This window comes from Salvelinus fontinalis, chromosome 1, assembly GCF_029448725.1.
Source record: "Salvelinus fontinalis isolate EN_2023a chromosome 1, ASM2944872v1, whole genome shotgun sequence".
NCBI classification, from domain to species: domain Eukaryota; kingdom Metazoa; phylum Chordata; class Actinopteri; order Salmoniformes; family Salmonidae; genus Salvelinus; species Salvelinus fontinalis.
This window is the reverse complement of record NC_074665.1, coordinates 76534104-76555336: the sequence shown is the minus strand read 5'-3', so window position 1 is coordinate 76555336 and position 21233 is coordinate 76534104. Positions and strand designations below refer to the sequence as shown.

General features: G+C 42.6%; 1 protein-coding gene across 7 annotated transcripts in view; it reads left to right on the top strand.

Moving 5' to 3' along the window:
• Positions 1 to 21233, top strand: part of LOC129862220 (class A basic helix-loop-helix protein 15-like) — a 41352-nt gene that overhangs the window by 12429 nt on the left and 7690 nt on the right. For 5 of the 7 annotated variants that reach the window (XM_055933701.1, XM_055933692.1, XM_055933672.1 and 2 more), the window contains 4 exons: positions 2039 to 2156; positions 2944 to 2975; positions 3098 to 3285; positions 8702 to 16211. The gene's annotated coding sequence lies outside the window, so the exon portion shown is untranslated. The remainder of the gene's footprint in view (positions 1 to 2038; positions 2157 to 2943; positions 2976 to 3097; positions 3286 to 8701; positions 16212 to 21233) is intronic. The other 2 variants (XM_055933712.1, XM_055933681.1) reach the window with 1 other exon arrangement.

Below are 21233 nucleotides of genomic sequence, written 5' to 3'. Positions count from 1 at the left end.
TTATTACCCTGGGAAGGGGCAGGGGAGAAGGGATATTCTATGCTTTGCCCCAGTTAGAAAAACAACAGTAAATTAGGGAATGTAACGACTAGTCACCCTGTCACACCTGAAACCTGAGCAATGATGGAAGACCCTTTTAATGTGGCCCATCAGATCACAATCTTCCAAAGAGGGGGAATCAAAGATACTGTAATTCATGAATGAAATGGACAATGTTGTAGATTTATATCAAGAGGTTGATGCTGGGTAAACAGACTGACCACAGCGCAAATAGTTTAGACTTTTTCAACCCTGGCCTGTATCATACTAGATTCGTGTGTATTGGGTATATGTTTGTAATTGTTAGATATTACTTATTAGATATTTCTGCACTGTTGGAGCTCGAAGCACAATCATTTCGCTACACCCTTCATAACATCTGCTAAACACATGTATGTGACCAATAAAATTGGATTTGATTTGATATACTGCTAGGTTCAGTGGAAAAAGTGTGAAGTATCTGTTCAAGCATCAGGCTGACCTAACAGAAGGAGCAGGGTTTGCAGGCTAAGTGACATGATGCCTGGACTATACGGGAAGAGGGAGGGAGGAATGGAGGAAGGGAGGGAGGGATGAAAGGAGAGAAGGAGGGTACCCCTTAATGAAACACACAGGGGCTAGGTTGAAACACAAGCAGCTTCCTCCATTTGAGTTAACCACCATCTGTCCATCTCTCTCTACCTCCTTTCCTCCACGCCTCTCTTCACTCCTTCCTTCCCTTCTTCTTCAGACCCGGGACAGAGAGGACCTGAAAGACGAGTGTGTGTGTGTCTCCCTGGGAACAATATCCTGATGCTGCATGAGTGTGTCAAGTAGTACTCCAGCATCAGTGATTTTGTTGCCAGGGAGAGGACAGTAGCGACCGGACCTTACAGCTTGTCCTCTGTCAGAAAGAGTATGGGAAATATACTGTGTGTGGGCTCCCGAGTGGCGCAGCAGTCCAAGACACTGCATCTCAGTGCTAGAGGCGTCACTACAGACCCTGATTCGTTTCCAGGCTGTATCACAACCGGCTGTGATTGGGAGTCCCATAGGGAGCCGCACAATTGGCCCAGCGTCGTCTGGGTTTGGCCAGGGTAGGCCTTCATTGTAAATAAGAATTTGTTCTTAACTGACTTGCCTCGTTAAATAAAGGTTCAATAAAATATGTTCACTAAATGAATCCAGTATTTCATCATTCAGTAGATAGTAGTAATTGAATTGAATCTGTACAGAAACATTTATTACATAACATCAAATAAACTTGAAACTAGATATTTAAGATTCCTGCGAATCAATCACATAGCGGCAGAGTAGCTATTTTCTATACGGCCCTAGCTGTTCTCCCGCTGAAGTGTGTGACATGTCTTTGACATCGACTGTCTGCTATTATCAACAGAACCACTAGAGGACACTCATGCCCACATAGGCTTGTAATAATATGCCATGGTGAAAGTCCTGAAGATAGTAAGGGGTCCTGAGGTTGCACCGGCCTCTAAAACCATCTTTCCTCCAAACACTCTTGTAAACGTTCAGGTTGTGATTTTGAGTCAAAATTGTCATTGCAGCTTCTCTGTAGAGCTTTGTGTGTGTGTCTCTCTGTGTGTGTGTGTGTATGTATATTGTCCTCTCACTGTCTCTCTCACCAAGGAGGTGAGACATTAGTCAGGCAATTCATTGATCTGTCTGTTCTCTGCTACTGGTCAAGTCCATGGGACTGACTACTGTATACCTATTTCTCTCTCTCCTTCTCTCTCTTTCTCTCTCTCTCTCTTCTCTCTTTCTCAATTCCTATTTTTGTCTTATTTCCTGGATTACTGATCCTCTGAATGTGGCCCTGGCTCAAATCACAAGGTACGGTAGTATTCTGACCTTCTCTCTAAGTCACTTTTTTCTTGAAATTCACATTGATAGACCTGGATGTCAGGAAGTTGCAACATAACATCGTAGTGTTCTGTAGTTGTAGGGCATCATGATGTAGCAACATGACAAATTACATTTGTTCATCTTCACTTGACAGACTTACTTCACTCCAGAGAATGAGTTTGCTGTTTCCTGTCTCTGGATGGACCCTCATCTTATTGGCTACCGAAAAGGGGTGTGGTCATTGTGGAGCAAACTAATGAGAGAGAACAATGGTATGCCTCTGATATGTAACTTTTACTAATAGTGTCAATAGTTGTTGACCATTGATTTGCAGTTCCATTGTCATGTTCTTTAGCTAACAGTCCTCTTTCTTTTATAGTAGTGTGTGTGTGTGCGTGTGTGTGCGCATGCTTGCGTTGTTTGTTCGTTTGTGCGTGTGTATTTGTGTGTCTGTGTGCGAGTGTGTGTGTTTTAGCTATGTCTGTATGTAGGGCGTTGGTAGGGGTATTTTGGGCAGTGCTGCTGTGGCCCCCTACTCACACCTGTTACACAGTGAGTTGCTGATCTAGGTGATACAGGAGACACAGATTAAAGCTGTGTGTGTTGTGTGTTGTGTGTGAGTGTGTATGTGTGCATCTTCTGGGCTGTGTGTGGTGTGCCTCTTGCATTTGTTCGTCATACCGCTCAGTGAGTCAGCATCTCCGTTTCCTTTCCTGAGTCACTCATTTAACGGTTGCCCGGTGACCACAGAACGGAAAAAGGTTCCTATTGCGTGTTCGCCTGCGAGGACGGCCACCAATATTTATTCAGGCCTTGCAGTAAGTGGCCAGGAGAAAATTATAAATATAAATTCTCCAATGATTGCCTGGGTGCCATGTCATTGGACGGAAAGCACACTTAGTAATTTAACACTTCCTCTTTTTGAAGGAGATATACTGTTGCTACGGGTCATTGTAAAAGGAGACAATGGATGTCTCAATAGATGTTTAGTTTTATGTCGAAGAATAACATCAAATGAACTACATTTTATGTGAAAGAATCACTTTTTTCTCCATGCAGGCATGAAGACTTCCAGTGCTGGCTCTCCTCAGGTGAGAGGGTCCCCTAGGCCAGTCTTTTCGCCCCCCATTGCTGACTGTTTGGTATTTTACATCGGAATCATGTTTTAATACCTACAGTATCTAAATAATGTCATTTTGAACATTCTCAATAGGAGAGTCCCACCAGGGAGCTACAAAGTCACTGACCAGAAACCTACAACAAAGAGACCAAGGGTCAAACTCCATATGCAAATTTACAGACACAGACCTGAGACCAACGATCCCCAAGCAATGTCAACCTTCTAACTCAAATGTCAACCTCAGGGGTCGTCTCCTTAGAGGACTTCACTCTTCTCTACAGGTGTTGGTTTAGAATGGGAGGATGACTTCTCCATCTTGGACAGCACTCTCAAAACTAAGATGGTCGACCTCCATCTTATTAAATCAATTAACATTTTATTTGTCGCATGAGCTGAATACAACAGGTGTAGACCTTACTGTGAAATGCTTACTTACAAGCCATTAACCAACAATGCAGTTCAAGAAATAGAGTTAAGAAAATGTTTTCTAAATATGCTAAAGTATTTTTTTTTAATAAAAAGTAACACAATAAGATTACATAACAATAACGATGCTATTTACAAGGGGTACTGGTACCGAGTCAATGTGCGGGGCTACAGGTTAGTCAAGGTAATTTGTACATGTAGGTAGGTGTTCAGCAGTCTTATGGCTTGGGGGTAGAAGCTGTTTGGACCTAGACTTGGCGCTCCGGTACCGCTTGCCGTGCGGTAGTAGAGAGAACAGTCTATGACTTGGGTGACTGGAGTCTTTGACAATTTTTTGGGCCTTCCTCTGACACCTCCCAGGAAATAGGTCCTGGATGGCAGGAAGCTTGGCCCCAGTGATGTATTGGGCTGTACGCAGTACCCTTTGTAGCGCCTTATGGTCGGATGCTGAGTAGTTGCCATACCAGGTGGTGATGCAATCAGTCAGGATGCTCTCGATGGTGCAGCTGTAGAACTTTTTGAAGATCTGGGGAACCATGCCAAATCTTTTCAGTTTCCTGAGGGGGAAAAGGTGTTGTCGTGCCCTCTTCACGACTGTCTTGGTGTGTTTGGATCATGTTAGTCTGTTGGTGATGTGGACACCAAGAAACTTGAAACTCTCGACCCGCTCCACTTCAGTCCCGTCGATGTTAATGGGGGCCTGTTCGGCCCTCGTTTTCCTGTAGTCCACGGTCATCTCCTTTGTCTTGCTCACATTGAGGGAAAGGTTGTTGTCCTGGCACCACACTGTCAGGTCTCTGACCTCCTCCCTATAGGCTGTCATTGTTGTCGGTGATCACTGTTGTGTCATTAGCAAACTTAATGATGGTGTTGGAGTCGTGCTTGGTCACGCAGTCGTGGGTGAACAGGGAGTACAGGATGGGACTAAGCACGCATCCCTGAGGGGCCCAGTGTGGTAGATGTGTTGAGGATCAGCGTGGTAGATGTGTTGTTACCTACCCTTACCACCTGGGGGTGGCCCATCAGGAAGTCCAGGATCCAGTTGTAGAGGGAGGTGTTTAGTCCCAGCGTCCTTAGCTTAGTGATGAGCTTTGTGGGCGCTATGGTGTTGAGCTCTGAGCTGTAGTTAATGAACAGCATTCTCACATAGGTGTTCCTTTTGTCCAGGTGGGAAAGGGCAGTGTGAGTGTGATTGAGATTGCGTCATCTGTGGATCTGTTGGGGTGGTATGCGAATTGGAGTGGTTCTAGGGCTTCCGGCATGATGGTGTTGATGTGAGCCATGACCAGCCTGCTTGAAACATGTCGGTATTACAGACTCGGTCAGGAAGAGGTTGAAAATGTCAGTGGAAACACCTACCAGTTGGTCCGCGGATGCTTTGAGTACATGCCCTGGTAATTCGTCTGGTCTTGCGGCCTTGTGAATGTTGACCTGTTTAAAGGTCTTGCTCACATCGGCTACAGAAAGCGTGATCACACAGTCGTCCGGAGCAGCTGATGCTCTCATGCATGCTTCAGTGTTGCTTGCCTCGAAGCGAGCATAAAAGGCTCCTTTGTCTTGTATTGACGCTTTGCCTGTTTGATGGTTCGTCTGAGGGCATAGCGGGATTTCTCATAAGTGTCCGGATTAGTGTCCAGCTCCTTGAAAGTGCCAGCTCTAGCCTTTAGCTCGGTGCGGATGTTGCCTGTAATCCATGGCTTTGGGTTGGGATATGTACGTACGGTCACTGTTAGGACGTCGTTGATGCACTTATTGATGAAGCCGGTAACTGAGGTGATCTAGAGTTTTTTCCCCTCTGTTTACACATGTGACATGCTGGTAGAAATGAGGTAAAACGGATTTAAGTGCCTGCATTGAAGTCCTCGGCCAATAGGAGCACCGCCTACGGATGAGCATTTTCCTGTTTGCTTATGGACTTATACAGCTTGTTGAGTGCGCTCTTAGTGACAGCATCGGTTTGTCGGCCTCACCTCCTGGTTACACTAGTGACCATATCCCCCGTGCATCCCGCAAAGGCGGAGGTGTTGCTAACATTTATGGTAGCAAACTTCAATTTACAAAAAAAAAAAAAATGACGTTTTCGTCTTTTGAGCTTCTAGTCATGAAATCTATGCAGCCTACTCAATCACTTTTTATAGCTACTGTTTACAGGCCTCCTGGGCCATATACAGCGTTCCTCTCTGAGTTCCCTGAATTCCTATCAGACCTTGTAGTCATAGCAGATCATATTCTAATTTTTGGTGATTTTAATATTCATATGGAGAAGTCCACAGACCCACTCCAAAAGTCTTTCGGAGCCATCATCGACTCAGTGGGTTTTGTCCAACATGTCTCTGGACCTACTCACTGCCACAGTCATACTCTGGACCTAGTTTTGTCCCATGGAATAAATGTTGTAGATCTTAATGTTTTCCCACATAATCCTGGACTATCGGACCACCATTTTATTACGTTTGCAATCGCAACAAATAATCTGCTCAGACCCCAACCAAGGAGTATCAAAAGTCGTGCTATAAATTCTCAGACAACACAAAAATTCCTTGATGCCCTTCCAGACTCCTTCTGCCTACCCAAGGACGTCGGAGGACAAAAATCAGTTAACCACTTAACTGAGGAACTCAATTTAACCTTGCGCAATACCCTAGATGCAGTTGCACCCCTAAAAACGAAAAACATTTGTCATAAGAAACTAGCTCCCTGGTATACAGAAAATACCCGAGCTTTGAAGCAAGCTTCCAGGAAATTGGAACGGAAATGGCGCCACACCAAACTGGAAGTCTTCCGACTAGCTTGGAAAGACAGTACCGTGCAGTACCGAAGAGCCCTCACTGCTGCTCGATCATCCTACTTTTCCAACTTAATCGAGGAAAATAAGAACAATCCAAAATTTATTTTTGATACTGTTGCAAAGCTAACTAAAAAGCAGCATTCCCCAAGAGAGGATGGCTTTCACTTCAGCAGTAATAAATTCATGAACTTCTTTGAGGAAAAGATCATGACCATTAGAAAGCAAATTACGGACTCCTCTTTGAATCTGCGTATTCCTCCAGGGCTTAGCTGTCCTGGATCTGCACAGCTCTGCCAAGGCCTGGGATCGGGAGAGACACTTAAGTGTTTTAGTACTATATCTCTTGACACAACGATGAAAATAATCATGGCCTCTAAACCTTCAAGCTGCATACTGGATCCTATTTCTACTAAACTGCTGAAAGAGCTGCTTCCTGTGCTTGGCCCTCCTATGTTGAACATAATAAACAGCTCTCTATCCACCGGATGTGTACCAAACTCACTAAAAGTGGCAGTGATAAAGCCTCTCTTGAAAAAGCCAAACCTTGACCCGGAAAATATAAAAAACTATCGGCCTATATCGAATCTTCCATTCCTCTCAATTTTTTTTGAAAAAGCTGTTGCGCAGCAACTCACTGCCTTTCTGAAGACAAACAATGTATACGAAATGCTTCAGTCTGGTTTTAGACCCCATCATAGCACTGAGACTGCACTTGTGAAGGTGGTAAATTACCTTTTGGTGGCGTCAGACCGAGGCTCTGCATCTGTCCTCGTGCTACTAGACCTTAGTGCTGCCTTTGACACCATCGATCACCACATTCTTTTGGAGAGACTGGAAACCCAAATTGGTCTACACGGACCAGTTCTGGCCTGGTTTAGATCTTACCTGTCGGAAAGATATCAGTTTGTCTCTGTGAATGGTTTGTCCTCTGACAAATCAACTGTGCATTTCGGTGTTCCTCAAGGTTCCGTTTTAGGACCACTATTGTTTTCACTATATATTTTACCTCTTGGGGATGTTATTCGAAAACATAATGTTAACTTTCACTGCTATGCGGATGACACACAGCTGTATATTTCAATGAAACATGGTGAAGCCCCAAAATTGCCCTCGCTAGAAGCCTGTGTTTCAGACATAAGGAAGTGGATGGCTGAAAACTTTCTACTTTTAAACTCGGACAAAACAGAGATGCTTGTTCTAGGTCCCAAGAAACAAAGAGATCTTCTGTTAAATCTGACAATTCATCTTGATGGTTGTAAAGTCGTCTCAAATAAAACTGTGAAGGACCTCGGCATTACTCTTGACCCTGATCTCTCTTTTGACGAACATATCAAGACTGTTTCAAGGACAGCTTTTTTCCATCTACGTAACATTGCAAAAATCAGAAATTTTCGGTCCAAAAATGATGCAGAAAAATTTATCCATGCATTTGTTACTTCTAGGTTAGACTACTGCAATGCTCTACTTTCCGGCTACCCGGATAAAGCACTAAATAAACTTCAGTTAGTGCTAAATACGGCTGCTAGAATCCTGACTAGAACCAAGAAATTTGATCATATTACTCCAGTGCTAGCTTCCCTACACTGGCTTCCTGTTAAGGCAAGGGCTGATTTCAAGGTTTTACTGTTAACCTATAAAGCGTTACATGGGCTTGCTCCTACCTATCTTTCCGAGTTGGTCCTGCAGTACATACCAATACGTACGCTACGGTCACAAGACGCAGGCCTCCTAATTGTCCCTAGAATTTCTAAGCAAACAGCGGGAGGCAGGGCTTTCTCCTATAGATCTCCATTTTTATGGAACAGTCTGCCTACCCATGTGAGAGACGCAGACTCGGTCTCAACCTTTAAGTCTTTACTGAAGACCTATCTCTTCAGTAGGTCATATGATTGAGTGTAGTCTGGCCCAGGAGTGTGAAGGTGAACGGAAAGGCTCTGGAGCAACGAACCGCCCTTGCTGTCTCTGCCTGGCTGGTTCCCCTCTCTCCACTGGGATTCTCTGCCTCTAACCCTGTTACAGGGGCTGAGTCACTGGCTTACTGGTGCTCTTTCATACCGTCCCTGGGAGGGGTGCGTCACTTGAGTGGGTTGAGTTACTGACGTGATCTTCCTGTCTGGGTTGGCGCCCCCCCTTGGTTTGTGCTGTGGTGGAGATCTTTGTTGGCTATACTCGGCCTTGTCTCAGGATTATAAGTTGGTGGTTGAAGATATCCCTCCAGTGGTGCGGGGGCTGTGCTTTGGCAAAGTGGGTGGGGTTATATCCTTCCTATTTGGCCCTGTCCGGGGGTATCTTCGGATGGGGCCACAGTGTCTCCTGACCGCTCCTGTCTCAGCCTCCAGTATTTATGCTGCAGTAGTTTGTGTCGGGGGGCTAGGGTCAGTTGGTTATACCTGGAGTACTTCTCCTGTCTTATCCAGTGTCCTGTGTGAATTTAAGTATGCTTTCGCTAATTCTCTCGTTCTCTCTTTCTTTCTCTCTCTGAGAACCTGAGCCCTAGGACCATACGTCAGGACTACCGGGCATGACGACTCCCTGCTGCCCCCAGTCCGCCTGGCCTTGCTGTTATTCCAGTTTCAACGGTTCTGCCTGCGGTTACGGAACCCCTACCTGTCCCAGACCTGCTGTTTTCAACTCTTAATGATCGGCTATGAAAAGCCAACAGATTTATTCCTGATTATTATTTGACCATGCTTGTCATTTATGAACATTTTGAAAATCTTGGCTCTCTCTAATTTTCTCCTTCTCTCTTTCTTTCTCTCGGAGGACCTGAGCCCTGGGACCATACGTCGGGACTGCCGGGCGTGGTGGCTCCTTGCTGTCCCCAGTCCGCCTGGCCTTGCTGCTGTTCTGCCTGCGGTTATGGAACCGCCACCTGTCCCAGACCTGTTGTTTTTCAACTCTTAATGATTGGCTATGAAAAGCCAACTGAATATTATTAATGATTATTATTTGACCATGCTTGTCACTTATGAACATTTTTGAACATCTTGGCATAGTTCTGTTATAATCTCCACCCGGCACAGCCAGAAGAGGACTGGCCACCCCTCATAGCCTGGTTCCTCTCTAGGTTTCTTCCTAGGTTTTGGCCTTTCTAGGGAGTTTTTCCTAGCCACCGTGCTTCTACACCTGCATTCTAGCTGTTTGGGGTTTTAGGCTGGGTCTCTGTACAGCACTTCGAGACATTAGCTGATGTACGAAGGGCTATATAAAATAAACTTGATTGATTGATTGATTTGTGGTAGTAAATAGATGGCTACGAATAATATAGATGAGAACTCTCTTGGTAGATAGTGTGGTCTACAGCTTATCATGAGATACTCTACCTCAGGCGAGCAATACCTCGAGACTTCTTTATTATTAGACATTGTGCACCAGCTGTTATTGACAAATAGACACACACCCCCGCCCCTCGTCCCCTCGCGAATGACAGGGATTTGGGCCTGGTCTCCGGGAAGCAGTATATCCTCCTCGTCGGACTCATGAAAGAAAAAGTATTTGTCCAGTTCGAGGTGAGGAATCGCTGTTCTGATGTCCAGAAGCTCTTTTCAGTTATAAGAGAGAGTAGCAGCAACATTATGTACAAAATAAGTTACAAAAAATGCTAAAAACCCCCACACAAAATAGCACAGTTAGTTAGGAGCACGTAAAACGGCAGCCATCCCCTTCGGCACCATTATATTAAGTCATATCACAGTCCAGTATACTATACTTCAGCATCCCCCCACCAGACCTCTACACCACCACACCAGGGGTGGAGCGGTCCATCCACCCATGCCTGCTTACAGTCGAGACCTTCCAGTCTGGTCCTCACCCACGTCTCTGACGCTGACCTGGAGCAGTGAGGCAAGTGGTTGGATATACTAACTTGTTTTTCTGTCACCAATAGAGCCTTGACCTCCTGGAAAAAATGACTTATCCTCTCTCTCTCCCTCACTCTCTCTCCTCCTTTCTCCTACTCTCCATTCTTCTCCACTCCTCTCCCCAACTCTCCCCTCCTCTCTCCATCCTTTTTGTGATGAGTCAGTATTTAACGGATCGCTAACTTGAAGAAAAATAAATCTTTTTTATTTCCGATAGTTTGAAACCACCTGTCAGTTGGTTACACTGACATCACAAAGCTCTGTGACAGTGTCTGACTCCATAAGCCTTCTATCTGGTGACATTGATCACTGGACTGTGTAGTAGCTAACACTGCCGCACGTCATGCTCTCGTGCCACATTCAGCCTTAGGCCAAATTACGTCATCATTACACAATGTACTAAGTGGTCTAGTAAATAGATATTATTGACCAGTTATATATAATATTGATCAGTTATAGGTAAATTTGATCAGTTATATATAACATTGGTCAGTTATAGGTAGTATTGATCAGTTACAGATAATATTGATCAGTTATAGACAATATTTTTTTATTTTTTATTTAACCAGGTAGGCTAGTTGAGAACAAGTTCTCATTTACAACTGCGACCTAGCCAAGATAAAGCACAGCAGTTCGACACATACAACAACACAGAGTTACACATGGAATAAACAAACATACAGTCAATAATACAGTATATTATTGATCAGTTATAGGTCAAATTGATCAGTTATAGATAATATTGATCAATTATAGATCATATTGATCAGTTATAGGTCAAATTGATCAGTTTAGATAATATTGATCAGTTATAGGTCAAATTGATCAGTTATAGATAATATTGATCAGTTATAGATAATATTGATCCATTTTATTATTTTATAATAACAAATTGCACAGTGTGTAATTTCAACACACTGGTTGAATCAATGTTGTTTCCATGTCATTTCAATGAAATCGGGAGGGAAGGAAAGGAAGTGAGAGAGAGGGAAAGAGAGGGAGAGGCCCCTTTATTTGTCTATCTATGTCAAGGTGTGTCCTTGAGTCCATCTGTGGGCTGGGGACAGCTCTATGACCAGAAGGGTTGGAGGACAGGACAGGACGGTACTCAACTCTAATGCGCATGTTCATGCTTGTGTGTGTGTGTCCTTGTGCCTGTGTGTGTGTGTGTGTGTGTGTGTTATGGTATTTATGCCAGCTTGTAAGAGCTTAGTTTGCACATTATTAAAGCATACCCAGCACAGTGTAGTAATCAGTTATCAGAGCCCATGGGTAAACTAAATACATACAGTTGGCCTGAGGAGAAACTAAAATCGAGAAATGTTTGCACAGAACCTGAAGTGTGGTTGGGTTGATTTCAAGAAACCTAGTGTAACAGGGTTGGTTATGTTTCCACTTGCCTCTAAAGAAATGTGTATTTGATGTTCAAGCATTCTTATTGGTTAGTTCAATTCTGATGACAATAAGGGGTGTTGTGATTGGCCCCACTTGCAGATAGGGGGAGATCGCGAACGTCAGGTCTTCCCAGTATGAAAATGTGATGCAAGGGGTAGGTCACGTTCTGAATACTGTTTTCTATTTTCTATTTTACAATGTGTACAAGTTTGCTGTACGTTACTGATTTTATACATGTGTGGGTATATGGTACCTGTTAGGGATTGAGGGGCTTTCTGGGATGTGCTTTGGCATATGATTGCTGTAAATAATTGTGTTAGCTAGCATACACCGATGTCATGGTCACATAAGCCACGGCTAACACAGTTGTCTTCATGCTACAGATTTTGTCATCGACAGCCATCAACACTGTTAAGCCCTGCACAACTAACGTGCTGTTTCCCATTTAACAACAGGTATTTATACATGTTATATTTTGTATTGTATTTTTGTATTTTGTTCGCCCAGTATGAAAATGTGATGCAAGGGATTTTGTCATCGACAGCCATCAACACTGTTAAGCCCTGCACAACTAACGTGCTGTTTCCCATTTAACAACAGCAGAAATAAATGATGCTCAACTGGGACCACTGGCCGAAGTTATTTATTATTATAAAACACAACGCATGGAGAGTACACTATACATCTGTTACACTAGCAGGACACACGCACGCACGCACGCACGCACGCACGCACGCACGCACGCACGCACACACACACACACACACACACACACACACACACACACACACACACACACACACACACACACACACAAATACTCAAGGACATCACCACTGTACATTTTGCTGCTGGGAGCTGCTCACCTGTGTTTGACATTCTCTTTAGATACCGGCAGATATATTTGTGGAACCATAACACTACAGTTGAAGTCGGAAGTTTACATACACCTTAGCCAAATACATTTAAACTCAGTTTTTCACAATTCCTGACATTTAATCCTAGTAAAAATTCCCTGTTTTAGGTCATTTAGTATCACCACTTCATGTTAAGAATGTGAAATGTCAGAATAATAGTAGAGAGAATGATTTATTTCACCTTTAATTTCTTTCATCACATTCTCAGTGGGCCAGAACTTTACATACACTCAATTGGTACTTGGTAGCATTGCCTTTAAGTTGTTTTACTTGGGTCAAACATTTTGGGTAGCCTTCCACAAGGTTCCCAAAATAAGTTGGGCGAATTTTGGCCCATTCCTCCTGACAGAGCTGGTGTAACTGAGTCAGGTTTGGAGGCCTCCTTGCTCGGACATGCTTTTTCAGTTCTGCCCACATATTTTCTATAGGATTAAGGTCAGGGCTTTGTGATGGCCACTCCAATACCTTGACTTTATTGTCCTTAAGCCATTTTGCCCAAACTTTGGAAGTATGCTTGTGGTCATTGTCCATTTGGAAGACCCATTTGCGACCAAGTTTTAACGTCCTGGCTGATGTCTTGAGATGTCGCTTCGATATATCCACATAATTTTCCTGCCTCATGATGCCATCTATTTTGTGAAGTACACCAGTCCCTCCTGCAGCAAAGCAACCCCACAACATGATGCTGCCTGTGCTTCACGGTTGGGATGGTGTTCTTCGGCTTGCAAGCCTCCCCCTTTTTCCTCCAAACATAACCATGGTCAATATGGCCGAACAGTTCTATTTTTGTTTCATCAGACTAGAGGACATTTCTCCAAAAAGTACGATCTTGTCCCCATGTGCATTTGCAAACCGTAGTCTGGCTTTTTTTATGGCGGGTTTGCAGCAGTGGCTTCTTCCTTGCTGAGCGGCCTTTCAGGTTATGTCGATATAGGACTTGTTTCACTGTGGATATAGATACTTTTGTACCTGTTTCCTCCAGCATCTTCACAAGGTCCTTTGCTGTTGTTCTGCGATTGATTTGCACTTTACGCACCAAAGAACATTCATCTCTAGGAGACAGAATGCGTCATCTTCCTGAGCTGTATGACGGCTGCGTGGTCCCATGGTTGTCACGCCTTGACCGTAGATTGCTTTGTATGTTTCTATTTTTTGTTTGGTCACGGTGTGATGTGGGTGGGCATTCTTTGTTTGTATGTCTAGGTTTTGTATTTCTATGTTTTGGCCTGGCATGGTTCCCAATCAGAGGCAGCGGTCTATCGTTGTCTCTGATTGAGAACCATACTTAGGTAGCCTGTTTTCCCACTGGTAGTTGTGGGTGGTTATTTTCTGTTTAGTGTTTGTTGCACCTGTCAGAACTGTTCCGGTTATTCCTTTTGTTATTTTGTATTTAGTGTTCAGTTTCGAATAAATAATATGAACACGTATCACGCTGCACCTTGGTCCTCACCTTCTTCCGATGAATGTCGTTACAATGGTGTTATACTTGCATACAATTTTTTGTACAGATGAACCTGGTACCTTCAGGCGTTTGAAAATTACTGCCAAGGATGAACCAGACTTGTGGAGATCTACAATTTATTTTCTGAGGTCTTGGCTGATTTCTTTAGATTTTCCCATGATGTCAAACAAAGAGGCACTGAGCTTGAAGGTAGGCCTTGAAATACATCCACAGGTACACCTCCAATTGACTCAAATTATGTCAATTAGCCTATCAGAAGTTTCTAAAGCCATGACATCATTTTCTGGAATTTTCCAAGCTGTTTAAAAGCACAGTCAACTTAGTGTATGTAAACTTCTGACCCACTGGAATTGTGATACAGTGAATTATAAGTGAAATAATCTGTCTGTAAACAATTGTGGGAAAAATGACTTGTGTCATGCACAAAGTAGATGTCCTAACCGACTTGCCAAAACTATAGTTTGTTAACAAGAACATTGTGGAGTGGTTGAAAAACAAGTTTTAATGACTCCAACCTAAGTGTATGTAGACTTCCGACTTCAACTTTATTTCATACAGAAGTCTGACTGACTTTCTTGTGTTTCCCCAGGATCCGCCGCTGGGGATAAGAAGACTAAGTGTGTTTGCTGAAGGAAGACAAACACCCAAATAAACAGAAGAGCTCAACAGTGGGACCTTGCTGTTTCACCACTAGTGAACTACACATTCTCCCTTTACAATTTATAGACCAGTGGTGTCCAACTAAAGGGGTGTAAACCATCCCTTTTCAGGTTACTGTACCACCAAGAGTCAGTTGTTGACCTTTCAGGGCTATGTCTGCCTGTCTCCCAATATGTATGAGTCTATAACACATTAACAGTAACAGAGGGGTCTGATGACCACAACGTAACAACAAGGATTAGCCTATAACACATTAACAGTAACAGAGGGGTCTGATGACCACAACGTAACAACAAGGATTAGTCTAGAACATATTAACAGTAACAGAGGGGTCTGATGACCACAACGTAACAACAAGGATTAGCCTATAACACATTAACAGTAACAGAGGGGTCTGATGACCACAACGTAACAACAAGGATTAGTCTAGAACACATTAACAGTAACAGAGGGGTCTGATGACCACAACGTAACAACAAGGATTAGTCTAGAACACATTAACAGTAACAGAGGGGTCTGATGACCACAACGTAACAACAAGGATTAGTCTAGAACACATTAACAGTAACAGAGGGGTCTGATGACCACAACGTAACAACAAGGATTAGTCTAGAACACATTAACAGTAACAGAGGGGTCTGATGACCACAACGTAACAACAAGGATTAGTCTAGAACACATTAACAGTAACAGAGGGGTCTGATGACCACAACATAACATAACATAACGCACACACACACTGAGATGTGAATGCAAATAGAAAAATAAACAGTTAAAATAGATTAACCAACACACCTGTACATTTTTTTAAACTTTAAAGTACTACATCAGTCGTTTTTTGGGGGTGTCTGTACTTTACTATTTATATTTTTGACAGCTTTTACTTTTACTTCATTACATTCCGAATGAAATTAATGTACTTTTTACTCCATACATTTTCTCTGACACCCAAAAGTACTCGTTACATTTTGAATACTTAGCAGGACAGGAAAATGGTTATCCCTACTGCCTCTGATCTGGCAGATTCACTAAACACAAATACTTCATTCATTTTATTTATTTTTGTATTTATTTATTTTGAACCTTTATTTAACTAGGCAAGTCAGTTAAGAACAAATTCTTATTTACAATGACGGCAATATACTGTATGTGAAATTATTTATACTTTTACTTTTGATACTTAAGTATATTTTAGCAATTATATTTACTTTTGATACTTAAGTATATTTAAAACCAAATACTTTTAGACTTTTACTCAAGTAGTGTTTTACTGGGAGACTTTCACTTTTACTTGAGTCATTTTCAATTAAGGTTATCTTAACATTTACTCAAGTATGACAATTGGGTACTTCTTCCACCACTGCATTTATGCAACGGCTTCACTGTGGGCACAATCAGAATGCGGATAAGATCAGGACAAAGGACGCATGTTAAACCAGGTGTAAACGAGGCTTTTGGTAGCGCAGGGCACAGATGACCATGTCCGGAGTTGGAGCGCACTCCCATTGGCTAAGCGAGCGCTACGTGTACATTACAGCAGCAACAGGTACCTCACATGTTTACAGTTATCTTCATCCTCGGAGCGGAACCGCAGACCCTCCTACCACTTAAGCAAAACGTGCATTCTGAAGATATTATCGATGTTCCACGGTGAAAACTATTCTTCTACATACAGGGGAATCTTACTTTCACTTGAAAGGTAAGTTAAGTTTCAATTTGTTGTCCATTCCATTTTTTCTTTTTGGAAATCCAATGAAGTTGCATCAATTTAAGACGTTCACAGTTTTTTCAACTATTCAAATCAAAATAACTTTTCTTACTGAAAAACATGGTATACAGTCCGGTCCGTAATTATTGGCACCCTTGGTAAAGATTAGCAAAAAAAGATTGTATAAAATAAATAATACAAATACTGAGTTATATTGTATGCTCAAGAAAGGGGGAAAATTGTATTATTTTATACTAAAACAATTGTTCAGAGAAAGAGATTTTGTGTAACAAGTAATATATATATTTAAAAAGATGATTGGTATGCTTGTTTTCAATAGATTTCAATACCTCACCTAGCGAGGATAACGGCACTGAGCCTTTTTCTTACATGTTTTATGAGATTGGAGGACACATTGGGAGGGATCTTAGTCCACTCCTCCATACAGAATCTTTACAGGTTCTTGATATCCGTGCACTTGTGGACTCTCCTTTTCAATTCAAACCACAGGTTTTCAATGGGGTTCAAATCCGGAGACTGAGATGGCCATTGCAAAATGCTGATTTCGTGGTCAATTAACCATTTCTTTGTGGATTTTGATGTGGGCTTGGGGTTATTGTCATGCTGGAAGATCCACATCGCTAAATGGCATTGGCACTTGGATTGGAACCTGTGCTATGGTCAAATTAACTTAAAATAAGAGCTCTTCGGCCACGCGTCACTGGGCAGCTCGCGGCCCGGGTTTCCCTTTGTAATCCATAATAGTTTGCATGCCCTGCCACTTCCGACGAGCGTCAGAGCCGGTGTAGTAGGATTCAATCATTGTCCTGTATTGACAGTTTGCCTGTTTGATGGTTCGTCTGAGGCTATAGCGGAATAAAAAATATTAAAACATACAGTGAAGCCGCTCATAATTTACATTACATTCAGTCATCTAACAGACTCACATCCAGAGTGACCCAAAAGGGAACGTCAACAGATCTCCCACCAAGTCAAAACGGGGGCCAGAACCAGCGACCTGTCTGCCACCGGCCATGCTTCTAACCGCCAGGCCACCAACCATCCAATATCCCCCCACAGTTCCCTGAGAGCTGCCCCTCAACCATCTCGAGAACTACCCCCCACCCCGAAAAAAAACAACGCCATTAGATGAATCCCGGAACATATTCCAGTCTGTGCTAGCAAAACAGTCTTGTAGCGTAGCATCTGCGTCATCTGACCACTTCCGTATTGAGCGAGTCACTGGTACTTCCTGCTTTAGTTTTTGCTTGTAAGCAGGAATCATGAGGATAGAATTATGGATAGATTTGCCAAATGGAGGGCACGGTAGAGCTTTGTACACGTCTCTGTGTGTGGAGAAAAGGTGGTCTAGAGTTTTTTTCCCTCTGGTTGCACATGTGACATGCTGGTAGAAATGAGTTTAAACGGATTTAAGTTTCCCTGCATTAATGTCCCCGGCCACTAGGAGCGCCGCCTCTGGATGAGCATTTTCTTGTTTTCCTATGGCCTTATACAGCTTGTTGAGTGCGGTCTTAGTGCCGACATCGGTTTGTGGTGGTAAATAGACAGCTACGCAAAATACAGATGAAAAGTCTCTTGGTAGATAGTGTGGTCTACAGCTTATCATGCGGTACTCTACCTGAGGCGAGAGATCTAAGATCCCTCCTTATGTGTTCTCTAATCTCATATAATGTTTTAGAAAAAGGCTCAGAGCCATTATCCTCGCAAGGTGAGGTATTGAAAGCTATTGAAAACAGGGGTGCAAATAAGTTTGACCTCTATATATATATTTTTTTTTTAAATTTACTTGTTAAATAAAATCTGCTATATGTATGTTGTTTGTAATAAAATATTATCAATCTAACCTTAATATTATTTTCATAATAAGCAAATGCCTAAACGTTTTACTTTGTTACCCAACTCATCATCACAATGAAATAATCCTGAATGTATAATTTCTGTATATACAACAGTGTGTAGTTGGTTTTATGCTGTGAAAAAACTGTTAGAATAACTTGCTGTATAGCAAAATAGCCCCTTGCAGTGAATTCAATTGTTACCATGTTACATGAATGTAGGCCAACATTCTCCACACAGACACACATTTCACATCATAGATAGCCTGTATCTCAGACAGGTTTACTGTTAATCTCACACAGGAATCTGCAATTTAAAGGAGCAATCTGTGATTGCTACATCTGCGATTGCTACATGCAACTGTCGTACCCCATCAGAATCCAAAATATATGCTTGTTTTACTCAATTGTTTGCAAACTATTTAATTGTAAACAAACAATGTATAGTCTCAAGGCATGTTTAAAACTATAACTGTGATATCATGGATGGTCAGTCCTTGCATTCATAGCTCTGTTTATGAATTTGAAAGTGGTAACATTTCTTCAGCGCCAGCCCTCAGCTGTTTACCAAATCAGTGGCGGGGTGACACTTTGTTGTTTGAAGTGCAGATTTCCCCTTTAAGTTATGAGATGGAGTACACAAGCGTAAAATCTCTCCCCCCAAAATTGTGCTGTACTTTTCTGTCCCCTGTCTGTATTAAAAGAGAGTAACCTTGTGTTGGGTATTATCTGGAGGCCTGGGTAGCCTACAGTAGGATAAGAGAGGTGGAGATTACATTATAGCATTTTCACACACTGGCTGATTAGATAGACACTGTGTTTCTTACATTTTTCTTCACATCAAAAGAAAATACATCTTCATTTAAAACTGAATAAAAACAATTCTAAAAAGGCCATATTTCTGTCTTATTGTAAAGAACATATATAAGTCATCATTAATCATCATAAACAGCAGGTTTAGTCCCATTAGCTAATTACAATGTAATTACAGTGTAATCAGCATTTCATGGTGAGGTCTACACTTGTTGAATTCGGCCCATGTGATGAATAAAGTTTGATGTGATTTTAGAACTTCATTGGGTTTGTCAATTCGTAGTTGTTTTTCTGAGTAATAAGGACTCAAACTGAAGTACCCCCTGTATAGTTTTATTTTAAATGTTTTTATTTCCCCTTTATTTAACCAGGTAGGTGTAACGTTCGTCTTGTGGTGAATGAACGGACCAAGGCGCAGTGGGTGATGAATACATACTGATTTATTAACTGAAAGACGAAACACTAATGAACACTATAACAAACTACAAAACAATAAACGAAGGCAACAGACCTGAAACAAACGAACTTACATATAGACGAAGAACGCACGAACAGGAACAGACTACCTAAAACGAACGAACAAACGAAACAGTCCCATGTGGTATACACAGACACAGGAACAATCACCCACCAACAAACAGTGAGAACAACCTACCTTAATATGGTTCTCAATCAGAGGAAACGTCAAACACCTGCCTCTAATTGAGAACCATACCAGGCAACACATTAACCCAACATAGAAAACACATAACATAGACTACCCCAACTCACGCCCTGACCAACTAAACACATACAAAACAACAGAAAACAGGTCAGGAACGTGACAGTAGGTCAGGTAGGCCAACTGCCACCTGGCCAAGATAAAGCAAAACAGTGCGACAAAAACAACAAGACAGAGTTACACATGGTATAAACAAATGTACAGTCAATAACACAATAGAAAAATCTGTATACAGTGTGTGCAAATGAAGTAAGGAGGTAAGGCAATAAATAGGCCATAGTGGCGAAGTAATTACATTTGAGCAATTAACACTGGAGTGATATATGTGCAGATGAGGATGTGCAAGTAGAAATACTGGTGTGCAAAAGAGCAGAAAAACAAAAACAAATATGGGGATGAGGTAGGTAGTTAGATGGGCTATCTACAGATGGGCTGCTCTGACAGCTGACGCTTAAAGTTAGCGAGGGAGATATAAGTCTCCAACTTCAGTGATTTTTGCAATTCGTTCCAGTCATTGGCAGCAGAGAACTGGATGGAAAGTAGGTGTTGGCTTTGGGGATGACCAGTGAAATATACCTGCTGGAGCGCGTGCTACGGGTGGGTGTTGCTCTGGTGACCAGTGAGCTGAGATAAGGCGGAGTTTTACCAAGCAAAGACTTATAGATGACCTGGAGCCAGTGGGTTTGGCGACAAATATGTAGCGAGGACCAGCCAACGAGAGCATACAGGTCGCAGTGATGGGTAGTATATGGGGCTTTGGTGACAAAACCGATGGCACTGTGATAGACTGCATCCAATTTGCTGAGTAGAGTGTTGGAGGCTATTCTGTAAATGACATTGCCAAAGTCAAGGATCGGTAGGATAGTCAGTTTTACGAGGGTATGTTTGGCAGCATGAGTTGTGGCTTTGTTGCGAAATAGTTGGCTGATTCTAGATTTCATTTTTTATTGGAGATGCTTAATGTGAGTCTGGAAGGAGAGTTTACAGTCTAACCAGACACCTAGGTATTTGTAGTTGTCCACATATTCTAAGTCAGAACCGTCCAGAGTAGTGATGCTAGTTGGGCGAGCGAGTGCGGGAAGCGATTGGTTGAAGAGCATGTATTTAGTTTTACTAGTGTTTAAGAGCAGTTGGAGGCCACGGAAGGAGTGTTGTATGGCATTGAAGCTCGTTTGGAGGTTTGTTAACACAGTGTCCAAAGAAGGGCCAGATGTATACAGAATGGTGTCGTCTGCGTAGAGGTGGATCAAATAATCACCCGCAGCAAGAGTGACATCATTGATATATACAGAGAAAAGAGTCGGCCCGAGAATTGAACCCTGTGGCACACCCATAGAGACTGCCAGAGGTCCGGACAACAGGCCCTCCGATTTGACACACTGAGCTCTATCTGAGAAGTAGTTAGTGAACCAGGCGAGGCAGTCATTTGAGAAACCAAGGCGTTGGGTCTGCCGATAAGAATACGGTGATTGACATAGTCGAAAGCCTTGGCCAGGTCGATGAAGACGGCTGCACAGTACTGTCTTTTATCGATGGCGGTTATGATATCGTTTAGGACCTTGAGCATGGCTGAGGTGCACCCGTGACCAGCTCGGAAACCGGATTGCATAGCGGAGAAGGTAT